Below are 24,090 nucleotides of genomic sequence, written 5' to 3' on the forward strand. Positions count from 1 at the left end.
CCGGCAGGCCGGTACAGACCCCCGGGCAGTCGGCACAGACCCCCAGATAGTCGGCACAGCCCCCCGGTATATGTGGTATATATGTAGTATGCATGTTGCATGCATGTAGTATATATGTGGTATATATGTAGTATGCATGTTGCATGTATGTGGTATATATGCAGTATGTATGTATGTTGCATGCATGTAGTATATATGTTGCATGTATGTAGCATGTAGTATGTATGTAGTATTTTTTTTTTAGTACATTCAACCCATTAGCCGGATGATGGGACTACTACCGTCCCATCATTGGCTAATGTGTCAATCACCGTCATGGTAGCAGGCATCGCCCGATGGGACTTGTAGTCCCATTGGAGGATCGTGCTCAGACCCCCGCAGTCTGCTCAGACCCCCGGAGAGTTGGCACAGACCACCTGCAGGCCGGCACAGCCCCACGGCAGTCCGCACAGACCCCCGGGCAGTCGGTACAGACCACCGGCAGGCCGGCACAGCCCCCCGCAGCCTGCACAGACACCCGGACAGTCGGTACAGACCACCAGCAGGCCGGCACAGCCCCCCGGCAGGCCGGTAGAGACCCCCGACAGTCCGCTCAGACCCCCGGACAGTCGGTACAGACCACCGGCAGGCCGGCACAGCCCCCCCGGCAGGACGGTACAGACCCCCGGCAGTCCGCTCAGACTCCCGGACAGTCGGTACAGACCACCGACAGGCCGGCACAGCCTCCCCGGCAGTCCGCACAGACCCCCGGGCAGTCGGTACAGACCACCGGCAAGCCGGTACAGACCCCCGCAGCCTGCACAGACCACCGGACAGTCGGTACAGACCACCGGCAGCCCGGCACAGCACCCCGGCAGGCCGGTACAGACCCCCAGACAGTCGGCACAGCCCCCCGGCAGGCCGGCACAGACCCCCGGCAGGCCGGTACAGACCCCCGCAGCCTGCACAGCCCCCCCGACAGTCGGTACAGACCACTGGCAGGCCGGCACAGCCCCCCGGCAGGCCGGTACAGACCTCCGGCAGTCCGCTCAGAACCCCGGACAGTCGGTATAGACCACCGGCAGGCCGACACAGCCCCCCGGCAGGCCCGTACAGACCCCCGCAGCCTGCACAGATCCCCGCACAGTCGGTACAGACCACCGGAAGGCCAGCACAGCCCCCCGGCAGGCCGGTACAGACCCCCGGCAGGCCGGTACAGACCCCCGGACAGTCGGTACAGACCACCGGCAGGCCGACACAGCCCCCCGGAGGCCGGTACAGCCTCCCGGCAGGCCGGTGCAGACCACTGGACAGTCGGTACAGACCACCGGCAGGCCGGCACAGCCTCCCCGGCAGTCCGCACAGACCCCCGGGCAGTCGGTACAGACCACCGGCAGGCCGGTACAGACCCCCGGCAGGCCGGTACAGACCCCCGGACAGTCGGTACAGACCACCGGCAGGCCGACACAGCCCCCCGGAGGCCGGTACAGCCTCCCGGCAGGCCGGTGCAGACCACTGGACAGTCGGTACAGACCACCGGCAGGCCGGCACAGCCTCCCCGGCAGTCCGCACAGACCCCCGGGCAGTCGGTACAGACCACCGGCAGCCCGGCACAGCACCCCGGCAGGCCAGTACAGACCCCCAGACAGTCGGCACAGCCCCCCGGTATATGTGGTATATATGTAGTATGCATGCATGTAGTATATATGTGGTATATATGAAGTATGCATGTTGCATGCATGTGGTATATATGCAGTATGTATGTATGTTGCATGCATGTAGTATATATGTTGCATGTATGTAGCATGTATGTAGCATGTAGTATGTTTTTTTTTTTTCTTACATTCAACACATAGGCCGGATGATGGGACTACTACTGTCTCATCATTGGCTAATGTGTCAATCACCGTCATGGTAGCAGGCATCGCCCGATGGGACTTGTAGTCCCATCGGACGATGCCTGCACAGACCCCGGCAGCCTGCACAGACCCCCGGACAGTCGGCACAGCCCCCCGGCAGGCCAGCACAGCCCCCCGGCAGGCCGGTACAGACCCCCGGCAGTCCGCACAGACCCCCGGGCAGTCGGCACAGACCCCCGGACAGTCGGCACAGCCCCCCGGAGGCCGGTACAGCCTCCCGGCAGGCCGGTACAGACCCCCGGCAGTCCGCTCAGACCCCCGGACAGTCGGTACAGACCACCGGCAGGCCGGCGCAGCCCCCCGCCAGGCCGGTACAGACCCCCACAGCCTGCACAGACCCCCGGACAGTCGAAACAAACCACCGGCAGGCTGGTACAGACCCCCGGCAGTCCGCTCAGACCCCCGGACAATCGGCACAGCCCCCCTGTATATGTGGTATATATGTAGTATGGGGCCCGGGGCCTTCTCTCCTGGCCTCGGCCACCAGGAGGCGCCGGACTGACATGTCGCCGTCGAACTCGGGGCCTGCTGTTCCGCCCTCAGCTACTAGGAGGCGCCGTGGCTCGCGCCTGAGTGATGGCGGCAACAGTGAAAGGGCTTCTGTGCAGACATCTAGTGGACGCAGACTCCGCTCCTCTGTCAGTCATGAAGGGGTTGGTGCATCATCATCAGGTCTGGTCCTGGGGGTGGTCCTGATGACATCATCAGCCCGGGAGCCAGTTAGGGATGACCTGATCCCTCAAATACCTTGGGACTGGGCTTGCAAGCCGCTGGATATATTCTTGGTTTCCCTGTGTGCTACTTAGTGATTGACTTCTGTTTGACTCTGACCTCAGCCTGGATTTCTGACCCCTCTTTTGCCTGACGATTCTGTACTTCTGCTACTCTCCTGGTTTGTGACCTTGGCTTGGATATTCTGACTCTGCTACTTCCTAACGATTCTGTACCTCTGCCGCCCTCCTGGTTTTTGACTCTGACCTTGGCCTGAATTTGACTCTTCTATTGCCTGCCGTTTTTCCTACTTCCCTCTGACGACCGTCCTGCTCTGGCCGCTGCTCATATTCAGACAGCTACCTCCTGGGCTCTGTTGTAAATCCAGATCCCTGTATAGGGGTAAAGGGTATCAGTGTTTCTCGGGGTGTTGCCTGGCTGCAGCCCAGAACCGCAGACGGACGTTACAATAATAAGCTGTGTTTTTCTGTGGAGATGCCTCTCATATTATTTCTGTCTGCCCTAAACGAGAGAAATGTTTTGCACACACATTTGCTGTAGGTGGTGTACAACCTAAGTTTCTTCTGGCAATTACTCTGATCTGCTCACAGTTTCTGCTAAAGCCTTTTTGGATTCAGGAGCGGCCTTGAACCTAATGGATTTTGATTTTTCTAAACGTTGTGGTTTCCCTATGACACCCCTGCGGACGCCTATTCCTTTGAGGGGTATTGATGCTACTCCTTTGGCGAAGAATAAACCTCAGTTTTGGAGCCAGGTGGTAATGTGGGTCGCCCCAGAACATCAAGAAAATTGCAGATTTTTGGTGTTCCATAATTTGCATGATACCATCGTGCTGGGGTTCCCCTGGTTGCAAATTCATAATCCAGTTTTGGATTGGAAATCTGTGTCTGTGGTGTGTTGGGGTTGTCGGTGTGCTCTTAGTGACACTCCTGTTTTCTCCACCTCTCCCCAGTCGCATGAGGTTCCTGACTATTTGGCTGATTTTTATGATGTGTTTAGTGAGAGTAAGTCTGCGTCTTTGCCTCCTCATAGGCGTTATGACTGTGCAATTGAGCTGAGTCCGGGGTGTAAATTTCCCAAGGGTCGACTTTTTAATTTGTCTGTGCCTGAACATGAGGCTATACGTTCTTATATTAAGGAGTCATTGGAGAAGAGTCATATTAGACCATCCTCTTCATCCTTGGGTGCTGTTTTTTTTTTTTGTGGCCAAAAAGGATGGTTCATTAAGGCCCTGTATTGACTATCTCTCCCTTAAGAAAATTACTGTTAAATATCAGTGTCCGTTACCCCTGATTTCTGACCTATTTTCTAGAGTTGAAAGTACTTGCTGGTTTACCAAGTTTGACCTCAGGGGGGCGTATAATCTTATTCGCATTAAGCATGGGGATGAATGGAAGACAGCGTTTAATACTCCGGAGGGACATTTTGAGTACCTGGTGATGCCTTTTGGGCTCACTAACGCCCCTTCTGTCTTCCAGTGCTTCATGAATGATATTTTCTGGGACTTTGTGGATAAGTTTCTGATCATCTATTTGGATGATGTTTTGATCTTTTCCAGGGATTGGGACTCTCATGTGGAACATGTTCGGACTGTGTTCCGGATTTTGAGGGAAAACTCCCTGTATGTTAAGGGATCGAAATGTCTTTTTGGTGTACAGAGGATTTCATTTTTGGGATTTATTTTGTCTCCATCAACTATTGAAATGGACCCGGCCAAGGTACAGACCATTTATGATTGGGTTCAGCCCACTTCTTTGAAGGCTCTCCAGAAGTTTTGGGGTTTTGCTAATTTTTATCGTAAGTTTATAGCCAATTTTTCTATTATTGCCAAACCATTGACTGATTTGACTAAGAAGGGCGCTGATTTGCTGAATTGGTCTCCAGAGGCTGTTTCTTCTTTTCAGGAGCTGAAGTGGAGGTTCACTTCTTCTCCGGTTTTGCGACAACCTGATGTCTCACTTCCATTTCAGGTGGAGGCGGATGCTTCAGAGACTGGTGCAGGAGCTTTTTTGTCCCAAAAAGATCCTGTAACATCTAAAATGAACCCCTGTGCCTTCTTTTCCCGAAAGTTCTCTCCTTCGGAACACAACTATGATGTGGGGAATCGAGAACTGTTGGCCATGAAGTGGGCATTTGAGGAGTGGAGACATTGGTTGGAGGAAGCTAGACATCAAGTTGTGGTCCTCACTGACCACAAGAATTTGATCTACCTTGAGTCGGCTAAACGCTTGAATCCGAGACAGGCCAGGTGGGCCTTGTTTTTCACATGTTTTGATTTTGTGGTCTCCTTTCTTCCGGGAACTAAGAAAGTTAAGGCTGATGCCCTCTCTAGGAGTTTTTTGGCTGATTCTCCTATTGTGACCAAGCCTACTACCATCTTAGGTGAGGGGGTGGTTCTTTCTGCCATCTCGCCTGATTTGAGACGTGCTCTGGAGAAGTTTCAGGAGGATAAGCCTGAGCGTTGTCCCAGTGGTAGGTTGCATGTTCCTGACCAGTGGAGGAGGAAAGTGATGTCTGAGGTTCATTGCTCCGCGTTGGCTGGTCATCCAGGTATTTTTGGTACTAGAGATTTGGTGAGTCGGTCTTTTTGGTGGCCTGCCTTGTCTCGTGATGTCAGAAATTTTGTGCAGTCCTGTGGGACTTGCTCCCGATCTAAGCCTTGTTCTCGTTCTAGTGCGTTGTTGATGCCTTTGCCGGTGCCCAGGAGGCCATGGACCCATATTTCAATGGATTTTATTTCTGATCTGCCTGTGTCTCAGAGGATGACTGTTATCTGGGTGATTTGTGATAGATTCTCTAAGATGGTCCATCTTGTACCACTCCCTCAGTTGCCATCTTCCTCAGCGTTGGTGCCCTTGTTTTTGCAACAGGTGGTTCGCTTGCACGGGATTCCTGAGAACATTGTATCAGACAGAGGAGTTCAGTTTGTTCCTAGATTCTGGAGGACCTTTTGTTCCAAGTTGGGAATTCAGTTGTCCTTCTCCTCTGCATTTCACCCTCAGACCAATGGGCAGACGGAGAGAAGAAACCAGACTTTGGAGGCTTATTTGAGATGTTTTATATCTGCTGATCAGAATTATTGGGTCTCATTTTTACCCTTGGCCGAATTTGCTTTAAATAATAGAGCTAGTTCTGCCACTTTGATGTCCCCTTTTTCTGTAACTTTGGGTTTCATCCTCGATTTTCTTCAGGGCAGGTGGAGTCTTCTGCCTGTCCAGGGGTTGACACTGTGGTGGAAAGAATGCAGCAGATTTGGGACCAAGTGGTGGATAAGTTGTGTCTTTCCCAGGAAAAGGCCCAGTGGTTTTCTAACCGGCATAGGACCATTGGTCCCGGGTTTAAGGTGGGTCATATTGTCTGGTTGTCATCAAAGAATATCTCTATAAAAGTGGCTTCTCCAAAGTTTAAACCTAGATTTATTGGACTTTACAAGATTTTGGAGATTATTAATCCGGTCTCTTTTCGGTTGGCTCTTCCTGTCACATTTAAGATTTATAATGTGTTTCATAAGTCCTTGTTGAAGAGGTTTGTTAAACCAGTGGTTCCTATGGCGGCACCTCCTGACCCTGTGTTGGTTGAAGGTAACATGGAATATGAGGTAGAGAAGATACTGGATTCCTGTCTGGCTAGACGGAGACTCCAGTATTTGGTTAAGTGGAAAGGTTATGGTCAGGAGGATAATTCCTGGGTCTCTGCCTCTGATATTCATGCCAAAAGATTGGTTCGTGCTTTTCATCGGGCTCATCCTGATCGGCCTGGTGGCTTGGATGAGGGTTCGGTGACCCCTCCTCAAGGGGGAGGTACTGTTGTGAGCTCATCTGTTCATTCATCTTTTGTTTTTGAGGATCTTCCTCTTCTAGTGAAGGAAGGTAATGACGCCGATTTGGATGAAAGAAACCAAACACCTGATCAGGTGGATTGTGACTGGGTAACGGGAACTTCAGACTGGATATAAGGCAGCCGACGCCCTTCTGAGTCGCTGGTGATTTCTCTGCTGGATTCTTGGAGACCAGTCTGATTCCTGCTTCCCAAAGATAAGTTTTTGCTCTGCTATTGAACTTATTAGTTTTGGTTTTGTTTACCTTGTTTTTTGAGTTCAGCCATCCCCGGCCGGGGGTGTGCTGGATTCTTATTCCTTGATCAGTGTTCTCTTTTGCTCTGCTTTCAGAATATTCTGAATGCTGATATAGGGTTTGAAGTCTAGTGACTTCAGGGTCCTTTTTGCTTATCAGTTGTGTTGGTAATATTTTTAGAAGGTTTTTCTCGGATTGCAGACAGCAGCTTTTCTGTCCTTTTCTTTTTTAGTTAGCTTGGGCCCCATCATTTGCTCAACCTATCTTTCTATCTGTGTTAGTGTTTTCATCTCGTTTCACCATCATTATATGTTGGGGGCTGCCTATTGCTTTGGGGTCTGCTCTGGGGCAGTCAGTTTTTCCCTTTTCTCTCTTTAGGCTTATGTAGATCTCCGGCTGTGACGAGGTGTCTAGGATCACCGTAGGAACACTCCACGGCTACTGCTAGTTGTGTGATAGGATTAGGGTCTGCAATCCGCTAGTTTCCAACCTCTCTGATTTTCTGGGCTGAGCTTGTGTTTTGTTTTTTCCTCCTCGGTGACTCAATCATAACACTTCTTGGTAATTTGTCAGAGACACATTAGACAGGTGCACCCTGATTCCATAAGAACCAGAGAGTTCTGGTGCCGCCCCCTATGCACACAGCCAGGAAGCATGCAGAGAGCAGGTAGGAAGCAAGAGGCACACAGCATGGAGCCAGCAGCAGACAGAACACATAGCAAGGCCAAGAGCAGTGAGTAAGGTGGTGTGTGGGGGATGGGAGGCCATGCAGTGATGCCGGCAGGGTTTGTTACGCGTTCATGTTAACGTCAGCTATAGCAGCTGAGCATTTCATGCACTGTAGTGCCATTAATCAAGTAGTTCATGATTAAGAGTGCTGCAACACTTGAAAAGTGTAGATATAGCTAACCTTTGCATGAAAGTTTCACTACTTGTCCTCTGTTTTTTACTTTCCTGAATAAAGAAGATTGCATATCCATTGGGCTGGATTCTCCTTCCATATTCATATTTCATATTTTCAAAAATGACACTTTGACTGTACAGGAATAATTTCAAGGTGAGCTGGAAATTTCCTTTTTCTACTACTTAGTGAGAGGACGTCACAGTTCAGCCATAGAGACAGGGATAGAAAACAACAAAACATTGAAGTAACTGTTCAGATAGTGTTGCATGGAAGATTAGTAAGTAAGGAAAAGAGCGTGGCGATCAGAGCGTTTAGGGGGAAAGCAGAAGGACAGGCGCTCCCTTTGCCTTCAGATCGGCATCCCCACGATGTCATCCGATCTCTGCCAGGGTCCGATCTCTGCCATAATGACCTGGGGTCGTCTTGATGACCCCCGGTTCATCCAGCTACAGAAAGCCTCTGAGACCATGCTCACAGCATGGTCTCACAAGCTTTCTCCATAGGTATAATACATTGCAATGCTGGAGCATTGCAATGTATTATACTATCGATCAAAAGTCAAAAAGTGAAAGTCCCATAAAGGGACTAGGTAAAAACCTTTTTTAAAAAAATATGCAAAAAAATAAAAAATATTATTAATAATAATAATAATAAATTTCCCTAATAAATACACATTTTTCTGTAAAAAAAAATAACATAAACAAAAAAATACACACATTTGGTATCGCCACGTCCGTAAAAATCTGATCTATAAAAGTATCACACTAGTTAACAACTTCAGTGATCGCAGTAAAAAAACACAAAAAAGTAGATAATTATGCTTAGGCCTCTTTCACACATCCGTTTTTTGCCGTCAGGCGTGATCCGGCATGTGTGTAAAAAAACGGATCCGTTTTTTTGTTCTGCCGGATGCAATTTTTTCTCATTGATTATCACATGCGCCGGATCGCGCCGCATTTGCTTCTGTTTGCTCCAGTTTTTACCGAATCCGGCCGGACACAATGCATGCAACAACGTTTTTTTGTCCGGTGAAAAAAAACGGACATGCGAGGATGCGGTGCTCCCGGCTCTGTAGTTGAATGAAAGTCAATGATGAAATCCAGCCACCGGATCAGTTTCCTTCCTTCAGGAGGAATTCTGAACCTTGCCTTCTGCGGTCTCTCATCCAGTCTCGACTGCAGAGGAAGCTGCTCAGTAGAGACGTCGATCCTGGTGTCTTGCTCAGGGTAGTGCTGTCTGTTGCTGCTGCCACCCCTGGTTCAGCTATATCAACCCGCACTAGTCAGCAGCGATCAGCTCTGGGGACTATGTCCTTTTTTCAGCCTACGGAGCATGCCCATGGAACGACCTCTCATTGGAGGTCAGAGGTAATTGCTTAGGTCCTATTGCTGCTCTGATTGGACCACTGGGAAGGTCCTGGAAGGCTGTAACTATAATAGGTTCGCATGGCCACCCGGCCATGCGCTAGTATAAAACTTAACTCGTGTGTGTGTGTGAATACATGAATGTCTAGCGACTGACTCATTATGATCTGCTACTCTCTGGTTGTGCATGTAGCAGGGTGTTTGCGCTAACTAGCGCCAGACTGTGCCATCCAGCACTAGGCAAGAGTATACTGAGTCAAATTAGCAGCGACCGCCAGTGCGGCGCCGTGCGCAATTTGTGCACTTTCCAAGCCCTATTTATCGTGGTTAGTGGCGTCCACCAGAGTTGCGCTACACGCAAGTAGTGCGCTAAATTTATTAGCGTAGTCTATCCCTGGCGCCACACTTGCAGCGCCGAGCGCTGGTGGGTCTAGAGGGACTCTAACCCTGTGTCTTTGGGGGAGAGTCCTATGACTGCACACCAGCGCTCACTTTGCCGAGCTCTGTGAGCTTAACAGGCTACTGCATCTATATTCCATGATAGTGAGACTCTGTGAAGCAACAGAGCCCTCCTCTGTGCACATCGGGTGATGTTAACCCGTGCGTGTTCATCTACTATACCGCCATATAGCGTTTGCCATTACCAGGCAGCAGTCAACATCTCTGCCCTGTGGACCCAGGGCTGCGAATGCACCTTATTTCTACCTTCGTATTATTTGGTGCATTCCGCTGGCCCTAACAGTATACTAGCGCCATGGTCTGGCTAGTAATGGCAGATGAGCAGCGACTTCATAGGTAGATCCAGCAGCTGGAGGGCAGGTTTGCGGCTTTCCAGTGTTAAACCTCAGCTGCGGATGTTACCGCGGTCGCTGTTCAGGCAGCCACAGAGGCTTCCTCCCGTGTGTCCACTGCCATCCCTGCCCCGACTTTGTCCCGCCTTCTGCTGCCCGAGAAGTTCTCAGGCGATAGTGCTTCATTTAGGGGTTTTGTGAGCCAGTGTACTATACAGCTAGAGCTGCTGGCTACACGATTCCCCTCCGAGCGGGCTAAGGTGGGATTTGTCATTTCCCTCCTTTCGGGCAGGGCTTTGGAGTAGGCCACAGTACTGTGGGAGCGTGGGGACCATGTGGTGCAGAGTGCCTCACAGTTCTTGGCCACTCTGAATCAGGTCTTTATGGGACCACGAGTCACCCATGATACGGAGCTCCAGTTGCTGGCATTGTCACAGGGCTTGTCCTAGGTCAGCTATTATGCCATCCAGTTCTGGACTCTGGTCTTAGAGCTGTAGTGGCCAGATAAGTTTCTCATTCCGGTGTTCTGGAGAGGCCTGACGGACCATGTGAAGGACGCCCTGGCCACCAGGGAGATTCCCGCCACACTGGAGGAGCTTATCACTGTCTCCACCCGTATAGACCTTTGTTTCTCTGAGTGAATGTTGGCGTGGTCCCAGTCTAGGCAGAGGTTTAGGTTGGCACCTAGTTTTTTTAAAACCTTTGGAGTCATCCGATCGGGTGTCCGAGCCCCAAGAGGCCATGGAGGTTTCTCGCACGGGATCCAAGGCCTGGTCCGCTCGAGCACCCGTGGTCTGTTATGTTTGCTGTCTGTCTGGTCATCTTGCCAACAGGTGTCCACAGCGGCCGGGAAATGCTCGCATCTAGTTGTTAATGGAGGAGACCTACTAGACACAGCGGCATTTTCCTCCAAGCTGTCCTTTAAGGGGATGCTTGAGTAAGGTCCATCCACTCTCGTAATGGAGGTTTGCGTGGATTCCGGAGGGCAGGGCAATTTTATGTCATCTGCCTTCGCCCAATGGCACCCAATTCCCCTGGTTATGCTACCTAAGCCAGTCACCATCAGAGTAGTGAACAGCTCAACACTACCCTTCTCCAGCGATGCTCTAGGTGTGCTGAACGCTTATGGAGGAAAACACACACACCAGAAGACTTCATACACTTCAAATTTATGTTAAGGACATATAACTCTGCCCTTCACCTCGCCAAACAGACCTACTTCACCACCCTGATCTCCTCACTATCCAACAACCCCAAGAAACTTTTTGACACCTTTCACTCCCTCCTCAGGCCAAAAGCACAAGCCCCTATCACAGACATTTGCGCTGATGACCTGGCCTCCCACTTTATAGAGAAAATAGACAATATCCGTCAGGAAATCCGCTCCCAATCACCAAGTTCAGTGACTCCCATCCCTCCCTGCATTTCCCCTGGCTCACTCTCCACATTTGCTCCCATCACAGAAGAAGTCTCCAGGCTCCTCTCCTCTTCTCGTCCAACTACATGCACAACCGACCCCATTCCCTCACATCTCCTCCAGTCTCTCTCCCCAGTCGTCACAACTCACCTAACTACAATCTTTAATCTCTCCCTCTCCTCTGGCATTTTCCCCTCCTCCTTCAAACACTCTATCATTACTCCATTACTAAAGAAACCCACCCTTGACCCATCCTGCACAAACAACTACAGACCAGTCTCCAATCTCCCCTTCATCTCTAAACTCTTGGAGCGCCTGATATACTCACGCCTTACCCGTTACCTCTCCACTCACTCCCTCCTAGACCCTTCACAGTCTGGTTTCCGCCCCCTACATTCGACAGAAACTGCACTCATCAAAGTGACCAATGACCTTCTGACAGCAAAACGTAATGGTGACCATTCTCTGCTCATTCTTCTCGACCTTTCTGCAGCTTTCGACACTGTTGACCATCCTCTCCTACTCTCTAGGCTCCAGTCACTAGGCATTAAGGACACTGCTCTTTCCTGGTTCTCCTCCTATCTTTCCGACCGCTCCTTCAGTGTTCTGTTTTCTGGCTCCACTTCATCTCCTCTTCCTCTCACTGTTGGGGTACCTCAGGGCTCAGTCCTTGGCCCCCTTCTCTTCTCTCTCTATACAGCCCCAATTGGACAGACCATCAGCAGATTTGGCTTTCAGTACCATCTTTATGCTGATGACACACAACTGTACACATCATCCCCTGACCTTACCTCCGCTGTACTACAGAACGCCACTGACTGTCTGTCTGCAGTCTCCAACATCATGTCTGCTCTCTATCTGAAACTCAACCTCTCCAAAACTGAACTTCTTCTGCTCCCACCATCTACTAACCTCCCTAAATCTGACATTTCCCTCTCTGTGGGTGGCACCATAATAACACCCCGACAGCAGGTGCGCTGTCTGGGTGTTATGTTCGACTCCGATCTCTCCTTCACCTCCCATATACAATCTCTTGACCGCTCATGCCGCTTACACCTAAAGAACATCTCTAGAATCCGCCCTTTTCTCACCATGGAAACAACAAAAACTCTCACTGTCGCCCTGATCCACTCCCGCCTAGACTACTGTAATGCTCTATTAATTGGCCTCCCTCTCACTCGACTCTCCCCTCTCCAGTCTATCCTTAATGCAGCAGCCAGGGTTGTCCATCTGGCTAATCGTTTCTCAGACGCGTCCGCTCTTCGCCAGTCGTTACACTGGCTGCCAATTCATTACAGGGTACAATTCAAAGTACTTGTTCTCACCCACAAAGCTCTCCACAGTGCGGCACCCCCTTACATCTCCTCCCTCATTTCTGTCTATCGGCCTAACCGACCGCTGCGCTCTGCAAATGACTTTCGACTAACCTCTGCCCTAATCCGTACCTCCCACTCCCGACTCCAAGACTTCTCCCGTGCTGCGCCAATCCTCTGGAATGCTCTACCCCAAAATATTAGGACCATCCACAATTTGCATAGTTTTAGGCGCTCGCTCAAAACACATTTGTTCAGAGCGGCCTATCACATTCAGTAATCAAAGTCATGTTTGTGTGTGTGTAGCCCATTCACTATCTCCATCTAACCCCCACCCCCTGAAGATGGCTGGACCGTCATTGTAAATACATCATTGTAAATACAAACCTGTGCTTTGTATCCCCCCCACCTCATTGTAGATTGTAAGCTCCACGAGCAGGGTCGTCTTATTTCGCTTTAATTATTGTATTGTTAACGTTGTTACTTATGACTGTTGTGTTTGAAACTGTTCAACTGTAAAGCGCTGCGGAATATGTTGGCGCTATATAAATAAAGATTATTATTATTATTATTACCCTCACAGATCATCCACCAGACCACCCCATTGATACTCTCAGTGTCTCCATCCCATCAGGAGACGATATCCCTCCTCATCATGCCCGAGGATATCGATCAGGTCCTTTTAGGGGTCCCCTGGTTACGTCATCATTCTCCCCATATAGAGTGGTCCTCGGGGTGAATTCTCAGTTGGAGTAAATCTTGTGAGGGTAGATGTCAGAGGGAGTCCATTCAGGTTTCCTCCACTGAAGTACCCGCAGATCTTTCCTCTCTTCCTAAACATTATTGACAGTATGCAGACATGTTCTCCAAGAAGGCGGTGGAAACCCTTCCGCCTCACCGCCCCTATGACTGTTCTATGGACATCTTGCCTGGTGCTGAGCCTCTCCGGGGTTGAGTCTATCCCCTATCTCTTCCAGACACAGAGGCCATGTCTCAGTACATCAGGGAGAATCTGGCAAGAGGATTCATTAGGAATTCGGTGTCACCAGCGGGGGCGGGATTCTTCTTCATCCAAAAGAAGAATGGAGAACCACGTCCCTTCATTGATTACAGGGGTCTTAACGCCATCACCGTTAAGAATAAATATCCCTTGCCCCTGAAATTGGAACTGTTTGATAGGCTACGGGGAGCAAGGGTTTTCAATAGACTAGATCTGCGGTGGGCTTATAAGCTGATTAGCATCTGTGAGAGGGGACGAATGAAAGACGACATTTAACACCAGGGATGGCCTTTATGAGTATCTGGTCATGCCCTTTGGGCTCTGTAATGCTCCTGCCGACGAAATCTTTCGGGATATGCTCTCCAGTTCGGTGGTTGTCTATCTGGATGATATTCTCATCTACTCTCCAGATATGGACTCACATCGGAGAGAAGTTTGCAAAGTCTTCGACAACTTAAGGGCAAATTCCCTTTATGCCAAGTTGAAAAAGTACCTGTTCGAGCAGGAGTCCTTACCTTTCCTGGGCTATATCATTTCTGCCAAGGGTTTGGCTATGGATACTGCCAAGCTGCAGGCAGTAATGGACTGACAGGAACCCCACTCCCTCAAAGCGGTGCAGCGCTTTATAGGGTTCGATAATTACTATCGCCAGTTCATTCCCCACTTCTCCACCTTGGTAGCTCCCTTAGACGCCCTGACTAAGAAGGGAGCAAATCCCAATTTTTTGGTTGGAACAGGTCTCCAAGGCCTTCTCCTCCATTAAATCCCATTTTGCTAGTGCTCCCATTCTACATCGCCCCGATGTAGATAAACCATTCATCATTGAGGTGGATGCCTCTTCCTTCAGTGCCAGAGCGGTCCTTTTCCAGAAGGACGCTCAAGGTTGGGAGAAGCCCGGCTTCTTCTTCTCTAAGACCTTTTCACCGGCGGAGAGAAACTATTCCATCGGGGATAGGGAGTTGCTAGCCATGAAATTGGCCTTCTCAGAGTGGAGACACCTCCTGGAGGGTGTTCGGTTCCCCTTCCAAGTGTTTACCGACCACAAGAACTTGGTCTATTTACAAACAGCTCAGTGGCGAAATTCTAGCCAGGTCAGATGGTCACTGTTCTTCTCCTGGTTCCATGTTACCCTTCATTTTCTCTCCAGTGATAAGAACATCAGTGCCTATGCTCTCTCCCACTCCGTAGTGTCATCGGAGGAACCTCAGCTGATTGTCCCATCCGAGAGTCTGAAGACCGTGGCTCCGGTCACCCTCGAGTTGGTGCCTCCGGGCAAGAGATTCGTCCCTGCCCTTCTGCGACCGGAGGTCCTGTCTTGGGCTCACTCTTCCAGAGTGGGTGGACATTTTGGGACAAAGCGGACTTCTGAGCTCCTGGCACAGACGTACTGGTGGCCGCACATGGCCTGTGACGTCAGAGACTATATTCAGGCGTATGTCTCCTGCGCCAAGAATAGATCTCCTCGGGAATGGTCCGCTGGGCTGCTTTACCCTTTGCCAGTGGTGGACAGGCCCTGGGAAATGGTCATCATGGACTTTGTGGTGGGTTTGCCCAAGTCCCGTGGCAGCACTGTCATTTGGGTGGTCAGCGACCATTTCTCCAAAATGGTGCACCTTGTGCCTCTTTCACAGCTACCTTCTGCATGGGCCTTGGCAGCGTTGTTCATTAAACATGTCTTTCGCCTGCACGGTATGCCGGACAAGATTGTCAGTGACCGGGGTCCCCGGTTTTCGTCTCGGTTCTGGAGAGAGCTCTGTCGTTTGCTCTGCATTGAGCTAAATCTCTCGTCAGCTTATCATCCCGAGACAAACTGGCGAGAGGGCCAACCAGACCCTGGTCACATACCTATGACATTTTGTCTCGGCCAGACAGGATTATTGGGCATCTTTGCTACCGTGGATGGAGTTCGCCTTGAGCAACGCTGTTGCCGATTCCACTGGTCAGATTCCCCATTCCTCCTAAATTACGGCCAGCATCTGCACGTCCCTGTGCCCATGCCCGTGTCATCCACCGACTCTAAGGTGTCAGACTGGGCGGTGGAGGCACGCAATATTTGGGACCGCACTCAGGATGCCATCCGGGCCTCCAAGGAGAGAATGAGGGGCTCCACTGATGCACACCGGCGCCCTGCTCCGACTTTTGCCCCTGGTGACTTAGTGTGGCTCTCCATCCATAACATCAGGCTGCAGGTTGAGTCCACTAATTTCGCGCCCTGCTATATAGGTCCCTTCAAGGTCCTTGAACGAGTCAATCCGGTGATCTATCGTCTGGCCCTTCCTTCACGCCTGGGCATCACCGACACCTTCCATGTGTCCCTCCACATGTCCCAGTTTTCTGAGTCATCTGCCGGGACATCAGGCTCATCATTGGATGATTATGAGGTGAATGCCATTGTGGGGTGCAAGGTGGTACGTGGCAAAAAATATCTGGTGGACTGGAAGGGTCATGGCCCAGAGGATTTGACCTGGGAACCTGTGCAGAACATCCGTGCTCCTCTGCTCATTGCGGTCTTTGATCGTAGCGAGGCTCAGGGGGAGGGGGCCATAGGAGGGGGGGTAATGTTAGGCATCGGGTTTCTTCCACTGCATAGGAGGAATCCCAAGCCTTGCCTTCTGCGGTCTTTCATCCAGTCTCGACCACAGAGGAGGCTGCTCAGCAGAGACGTCGATCTCGGTGTCTTGCTCAGGCTAGTGCTGTCAGTTTGGTTGCTGCTGCCACCCCTAGTTCAGCTATATCAACCCGTAATAGTCAGCAGCAAACAACTCTGGGGACTGTCCTTCTTTCAGCCTACTGAGCATGCTCATGGAACGACCTCTCATTGGAGGTCACATGCTCAAGTCCTATTGCTGCTCCGATTGGACCACTGGGAAGGTCCCGGAAGGCTGTACTATAAAAGGTTTGCATGGCCGCCTGGCAATGTGCTAGTATAAAACTTTACCAATGTGTGTGTGGATGTATCAATGTCTAGCAACTGACTCATTATGATTCCCTACCCTCTGGTTGTGCATTTAGCAGGGTGTTTGAGCTAACTAGTGCCAGACTGTGCCATCCAGCACTAGGCACGAGTATACTGCATCTAATTAGCAGTGACCGCCAGTGTGGTGCCGTGCGCAATTTGTGCGCTTTCCGAGTCCTAGTTAGGGTGGTTAATGGCATCTGCTAGAGCGGCACTGCACGCAAGTAGTGCGCTAAATCAATTGGCGTAGTCTCTCCCTGACGTCACACTTGCAGCGCTGAGCGCTAGTGGGTCTAGAGGGACTCTAACCCTGTGTCTTTGGGGCAGAGTCCTATGACTGCACACCAGCGCTCACTTTGCCAGGTTCAGTGAGCTTAACAGGTTACGGCATCTATATTCCACAAAAGTGAGACTCTGTGAAGCAACAGAGTCTCCTCTGTGAACACCGGGTGATGTTAACACACGTGTGTTCATCTACTATACCGCCATATAGCGTTCGACATTACCAGGCAGCAGTCAACATGCTGCACGGTGGACCCAGGGCTGGACCCAGGGCTGCGAACGCACCTTATTTCTACCTTTGTATTATTTGGTGCGTTACGCTGGCCCTAACATTATCACTGAAAACATCTTCTTGTCCTGCAAAAAACAAGCCACCATACAGCTCCATCAGCAGAAAAATTAAATAGTTATAGCTCTCAGGATAAAGCGATGCAAAAATAATTATTCTTTTCTATAAAATTTTTATTGTATAAAAGCACTAAAACATAAAAAAATATAAATGAGGTATCGCTGTAATCGTACTGACTCGAAGAATAAAACTGGCTTATCAATGTTACCACACGCAGAACGGAGAAAAAAAAACAAACAATTCCTGAATTGCTGGTTTTTGTTCATTCTGTCTCAACAAAAATCAGAATATAAAGTGATCAAAAAATGTCATGTGCCTGAAAATGGTACCAATAAAAGCATCAGCTCGTCCTGCAAAAAACAAGACATCACATGACTGTGGGCCGAAATATGGAATAATTATAGCTCTCAAAATGTGGTGATGCAAAAACTATTTTTTGCAATAAAAAACGTCTTTTAGCCTGTGACAGCTGCCAAACATAAAAACCCGCTATAAAAACCCACTATAAATTAGAGTAAAATATTAAAATTAAAAAAAGTATTTATTTCCATTTTCCCATTAGGGTTAGGGGTAAAGTTAGGGTAGGAGTTGGGGCTAAAGTTAGGGTTAGGGTTGGGGTTGGGGCTAAAGTTAGGATTAGGGTTGGGATTAAGGTTGGGGGTTTTAGGGTTAGGTTTGTGGTTAAGGTTATGGTTAGAGTTGGGATTAGGTTTAGGGGTGTGTTGTGGTTAGGGTTGGAGTTAGTATTGGGGGGTTTCCACTGTTTAGGCACATCAGGTACTCTCCAAACGTGACATGGCGTCCAATCTCAATTCCAGCCAATTCTGTGTTGAAAAAGTCAAACGGCACTCCTTCCCTTCTCAACTCTGCCATGTGCCCAAACAGTGGTTAACCCCCATATATGGGGTACTAGCGTACTCAGGACTAATTGCACAATATATTTTAGGGTCCTGTTTCTCTTGGGAAAATAAAAATTGGGGGTGAAAAGATAATTTTTGTGGAAAAAATCAGATTTTTAACTTTACGGATCTACGTTATACTTGTCTGTGAAGCCCTTGGGGGTTCAAAGTTCTCACCACACATCTACGTACGTTCCTTGGGGGTATAGTTTCCAAAATGATGTCACTTGTGGGGGGTTTCCTCTTTTTAGGCACATCAGGGGCTATCCAAATGCGAAATGACGCCCGCAGACCATTCCATCAAAGTCTGTATTCCAAAATGCCACTACTTCCCTTCCGAGCCCCGACATGTGCCCATACAGTAGTTTTCTCCCACATATAGGGTATCAGCATACTCAAGACAAATTTGACAACAACTTTTGCGGTCCAATATCTATTGTTAGCATTGGGAAAATAAATGTTGATGAGTTCCAATTGTCGCCACTTTTTTCCTACAGGAGGAATAAGAATCTTAAGGATGAACTGACGATCTCTGGTATAGGTAGCTCTAAAGAAGATTTACAAACAACTTTAAGCCACCCAAGCCTTGGTAAATTTTCCTTGCCTTGGATGTGCTTGCTGCAACAATTTGGTGAAAGGGGCCCAGTTTTTTCATCCCCAAACAGGAAAGAAGTACAAGTTTCGGAAACAATATACCTGTACCAGAAATTTTGCTATTTATGTCCTGAGTTGTCCATGTGGTCTCTTCTTTCTGGGGGAGACCACTATGGAGATAAAAGCAAGAATTAGTAAACCTAAGAGCACAATCAGGACCGGTATGACGGAACTTCCTGTACCGAGTCATTTTCGCGATATGGTCATTCTGTCAATTAATTATGGTACAGCGTGATTGATGATGTGCCTGTACTTAGACGAGGTGGGGATCGGATTATCCTTCTGAAAAAGAAGGAATTTATGTGGATTTTTGAACTGGATACCCTGCAACATAAAGGCATGAATATTGAGTACAACCAAAGCTATCTCTTATAGGGGAACGTGGGTTTGTTGGCTTCATTTTTGGGGGTGTTTTTTGTTGGTGTCTCATCGGTATATTGTTTTTAACCATGTTTATATACTGAGTATAATTTTATCTGAGTATTGTGGGTAGTGTTGAGCGATACCATCCGATATCGTGAAATATCGGATCGGATTGGATTGGACCAATACCCAAAAAGTATCGGATATCGCCGATTCCGATACCGGAAACCAATGCAAGTCAATGGGACAGAAATATCAGAATTAAAAAAAACCCTTTCTTTCCTTGTAGGTTAATTCTACATGAAGAAAAACAACTAATAATAATGTAGAATGTATAGGGTGAGGTGGAGGAGACGTTAAAGGCATAGAGATTTAGCCCAATCAAATGGAATAGCAGGAATAATTTTTTTTTTTAAAGACGTTCGGAGTTACAAAGATATTGACTATGTTAACCATTTTTACATTTTGTCAGATATGTAGGTTTCACTACTTCCATGCTCTTCACCTTTTTTACTTCTCCTACACTTTCTCCTTCATGATCTTCAGCAGCAGCATCTTTTTCATCAACTTCTTCACCTTATTCATCTTCTTCTTCACCTTCTTCCTATTATTCTTTTTTTTTACATTCTTCATAGTCTTCTTATTCAACTATTATTCTTCTTCATATTCTACTTCTTCATATTCTTCCTATTCTTCTTCTTCATCATATTCTTATTTGTGACAGTCATTCCTGTAGTTGTCATCTATAAAAGTTTGAAGATTACACCTTCCGTTCTGCCTGTCACAAAAGATTTACAACAGGATTTGTCCGCGTTCAGTTTGGCCTGCAGCAGCAGACATTTTCCAGGGGCACCACGAGGAGGAACGGACTCACCCCCATGCACTGCTTAGTCTTCTTCTGCTTATAATTTAGATAATATCTTTTGCTCTGATTTTTAGTCTTATGCTTAATGTTCTTCTGCTTTTTGTTCTTCTGCTTTTTATTCTTCTGATTCTTGGTCTTCTGTCTCTTGTTGTTCTGTATCTTGGTGGCTGTCTTCATGCTCTTTGTCCTCTTGGTCATCTTCTTCAGGGTCATCTTTTTCGTGGTCATCGTCTTCTTCGGGGTGGTCTTCAGGGTCGTCGTCAGGGAGATCCAGAGTGAAAACCAAAAACCATTTCCAAAAGCTTTAACTTGGAAATGTAGCAGAAGGTACAAGAAGGCTGAGGAACTGCCGAGAACCAGCTGACGGTACTGGAACCCGGATGGGTAGCAGAAGCAAGAAAAGCCAATGGCACTACCGAGGACCAGCTGACGGTGCTGGAACCCGGAGGGGAAGCAGAAGGAACAAGAGCCAATGGCACAACCGAGGACCAGCTGACGGTGCTGGAACCTGGTTACAAAGCAGGAGGTACTTGTGCTGGAAAGCACTACCAAGGACCAGCAGACGTTGCTGGAACTCGGATACCGAGAAGGAGGCACCTAAGCCAAAGGCACTGCCGAGAACCAGCTGACGGTGCTGGAACCCAGATGGGTAGCAGAAGGAACAAGAGCCAATGCCACTACCGAGGACCAGCTGACGGTGCTGGAACCTGGTTACTAAGCAGGAGGTACCTGTGGTAGAAAGCACTAACAAGGATCAGCAGACGTTGCTGGAACTCGGACACCAAGAAGTAGGCACCTAAGCCAAAGGCACTGCCGAGAACCAGCTGACGGTACTGGAACCTGGATGGGTAGCAGAAGGTACCCATGAAAAACAAAGTTGCAAGGCCACGAGCCGGCCGCAGTTACCGAAACCCACATTCCTACAGGTGGTGCTTGTCCTTTTGCCACTTCGGAACCAGCCCTTGTTGCCAGATCCCGCAGCCCACATAGGAAGCCCATAAACTGCAGGCACCATAGACTCGGCTAACCCGACCGCAACACAACAGGACAACGTACTGGTGGCAAAATGACGTTGACACTACCCGTAAACAACAGGCGTGCTGGAACCAGGTTGGGCAGGAGGGAGTACCCTGCCAAAAACACTGCCGAGAACCAGCTGATCCTCCTTTTGCAAAAATAACAGCCTCTAGTCGCTTCCGGTAGCTATTAATGAGTTCCTGGATCCTGGATGAAGGTATTTGTGACCATTCCTGTTTACAAAACCATTCCAGTTCAGTTAAGTTTGATGGTCGCCGAGCATGGACAGCCCGCTTCAAATCATCCCACAGATGTTCAATGATATTCAGGTCTGGGGACTGGGATGGCCATTCCAGAACATTGTAATTGTTCCTCTGCATGAATGCCTGAGTAGATTTGGAGCGGTGTTTTGGATCATTGTCTTGCTGAAATATCCATCCCCTGCGTAACTTCAACTTCGTCACTGATTCTTGCACATTATTGTCAAGAATCTGCTGATACTGAGTTGAATCCATGCGTCCCTCAACTTTATCAAGATTCCTGGTGCCGGTATTGGCCACACAGCCCCAAAGCATGATGGAACCTCCACCAAATTTTACTGTGGGTAGCAAGTTTTTTTCTTGGAATGCTGTGTTTTTAGCCTCCATGCATAACGCCTTTTTGTATGACCAAACAATTCAATCTTTGTTTCATCAGTCCACAGGACCTTCTTCCAAAATGTAACTGGCTTGTCCAAATGTGCTTTTGCATACCTCAGGCGACTCTGTTTGTGGCGTGCTTGCAGAAACGGCTTCTTTCGCATCACTCTCCCTTACAGCTTCTCCTTGTGCAAAGTGCGCTGTATTGTTGACCGATGCACAGTGACACCATCTGCAGCAAGATGATGCTGCAGGTCTTTGGAGGTGGTCTGTGGATTATCCTTGACTGTTCTCACCATTCTTCTTCTCTGCCTTTCTGATATTTTTATTGGCCTGCCACTTCTGGGCTTAACAAGAACTGTACCTGTGTTCTTCCATTTCCTTACTATATTCCTCACAGTGGAATCTCTGAGACAACTTTTGTATCCTTCCCCTGAAAAGCTATGTTGAATAATCTTTGTTTTCAGAACAGTTGAGTTATTTTGAGGAGCCCATGATGCCACTCTTCATAGGAGAATCAAATAGGAGAACTACTTGCAAGTGGCCACCTTAAATACCTTTTCTCATGATTTGATACACCTGGCTATGAAGTTCAAAGCTCAATGAGGTTACAAAACCAATTTAGTGCTTCAGGAAGTCAGTAAAAAGTAGTTAAGGAGTGTTCAAATCAAGAAAATGATAAGGGTGCCCATACTTTTGCACCGGTCAAATTTTATTTAAATGCAGATTGCACATTTTCTGTTAGTACAATAAATCTCATTTGAATCCAGAAATATAACTGAGTCCATCAGTTATTAGATATATGAAACTGATATAGCTGTTGCAAAAACCAAAATTGTTATAAAGAAAAAAGGTTAACATTAATAGGGGTGCCCAAACTTTAACATATGATTGTACCTGTGCTAGAAAGCACTACCAAGGACCAGCAGACGTTGCTGGAACTTGGATACCGAGAAGGAGGCACCTAAGCCAAAGGCACTGCCGAGAGCCAGCTAATGGTACTGGAACCCGGATGGGTAGCAGAAGGTACCCATGAAAAACAAAGTTTCAAGGCCGAGAGCCGGCAGCAGTTACTGAAACCCACAGTCCTACAGGGGGTGCTTGTCCTATTGGCACTACGGAACCAGCCTTTGTTGACAGATCCCGCAGCCCACATAGGAAGCCCATAAACTGCAGGCACCATAGACTCGGCTAACCCGACCGCAACACGACAGGACAACGTATTGGTGGCAAAGTGACATTGACACTATCTGGAAACAGCAGGCGTGCTGGAACCAGGCTGGGCAGGAGGGAGAACCTGTGCCAAAGACAATGCCGGGAAACAGCTGGCAGTGCTGGAACCCAGGGAAAATACTACAAACAGAGTGGAGACAGAGGCCTAATTGGAGCAAGTTTAAAATCTGTAGTTGTGTGAGTGTGGACAGAGCAGGAGACATTGCTGGACACACATCAGGGGATGAGCTGACGTTACTGAACCCCAGTAACACAGGAACAAGTGTGGATTGTGCAGACAGCACTTCTGAGCAGCAAATGGCAGTGTTGGAGACCAGGGTAAATACTAGAGACAGAGTGGAGCCAGAGGCCTAATTGGAGCAAGTTTGAAATCAGTAGTAGTGTGAATGTGGAGGCAGCAGTAGACATTGTCGGACACACAGCAGGGGAGCAGCTGGCGTTACTGAACCCCATTAACACAGGAGCTAGTGTTTTTCTCTGTGCAGATGGCACTTCTGAGCAGCAACTAGCAGTGACGGAGCCCAGGGTCAATCATGGAGCAGACTGAGGCCTACTTAGAGCAAGTGTAAAATCTGATGTGGTTTGAATGTGGAGGGAGCAGGAGATATTGCCGGACACACAGCAGGGGAGCAGCTGGCGTTACTGAACCCCATTAACACAGGAGCTACTGTTTTTCTCTGTGCAGACAGCACTTCTGAGCAGCAACTGGCAGTGTTGGAGCCCAGGGTCAATCATGGAGTAGGCTGAGGCCTACTTGGAGCAAGTGTAAAATCTGATGTAGTTTGAATGTGGAGGGAGCAGGAGATATTGCCGGACACACAGCAGGGGAGCAGCTGGCGTTATTGAACCCCACTAACACTGGAGCATGTGTTTTTCTCTGTGCAGATGGCACTTCTGAGCAGCAACTGGCAGTGTTGGAGCCCAGGGTCAATCATAGAGTAGGCTGAGGCCTACTTGGAGCAAGTGTAAAATCTGATGTAGTTTGAATGTGGAGGGAGCAGGAAATATTGCCGGACACACAGCAGGGCAGCAGCTGGCGTTACTGAACCCCACTATCACAGGAGCTAGTGTTTTTCTCTGTGCAGACGGCACTTCTGAGCAGCAACTGGCAGTGTTGGAGCCCAGGGTCATTCATGGAGTAGGCTGAGGCCTACTTAGAGCAAGTGTAAAATCTGATGTAGTTTGAATGTGGAGGGAGCAGGAGATATTGCCGGACACACAGCAGGGGAGCAGTTGGCGTTACTGAACCCCACTAACACAGGAGCTAGTGTTTTTCTCTGTGCAGACGGCACTTCTGAGCAACAACTGGCGGTGTTGGAGCCCAGGGATTACAGTTCAGGTG

Source organism: Dendrobates tinctorius, unplaced genomic scaffold (genome assembly GCF_039654945.1).
Source record: "Dendrobates tinctorius isolate UK_male_01 unplaced genomic scaffold, ASM3965494v1 ptg000158l, whole genome shotgun sequence".
NCBI lineage: Eukaryota > Metazoa > Chordata > Amphibia > Anura > Dendrobatidae > Dendrobates > Dendrobates tinctorius.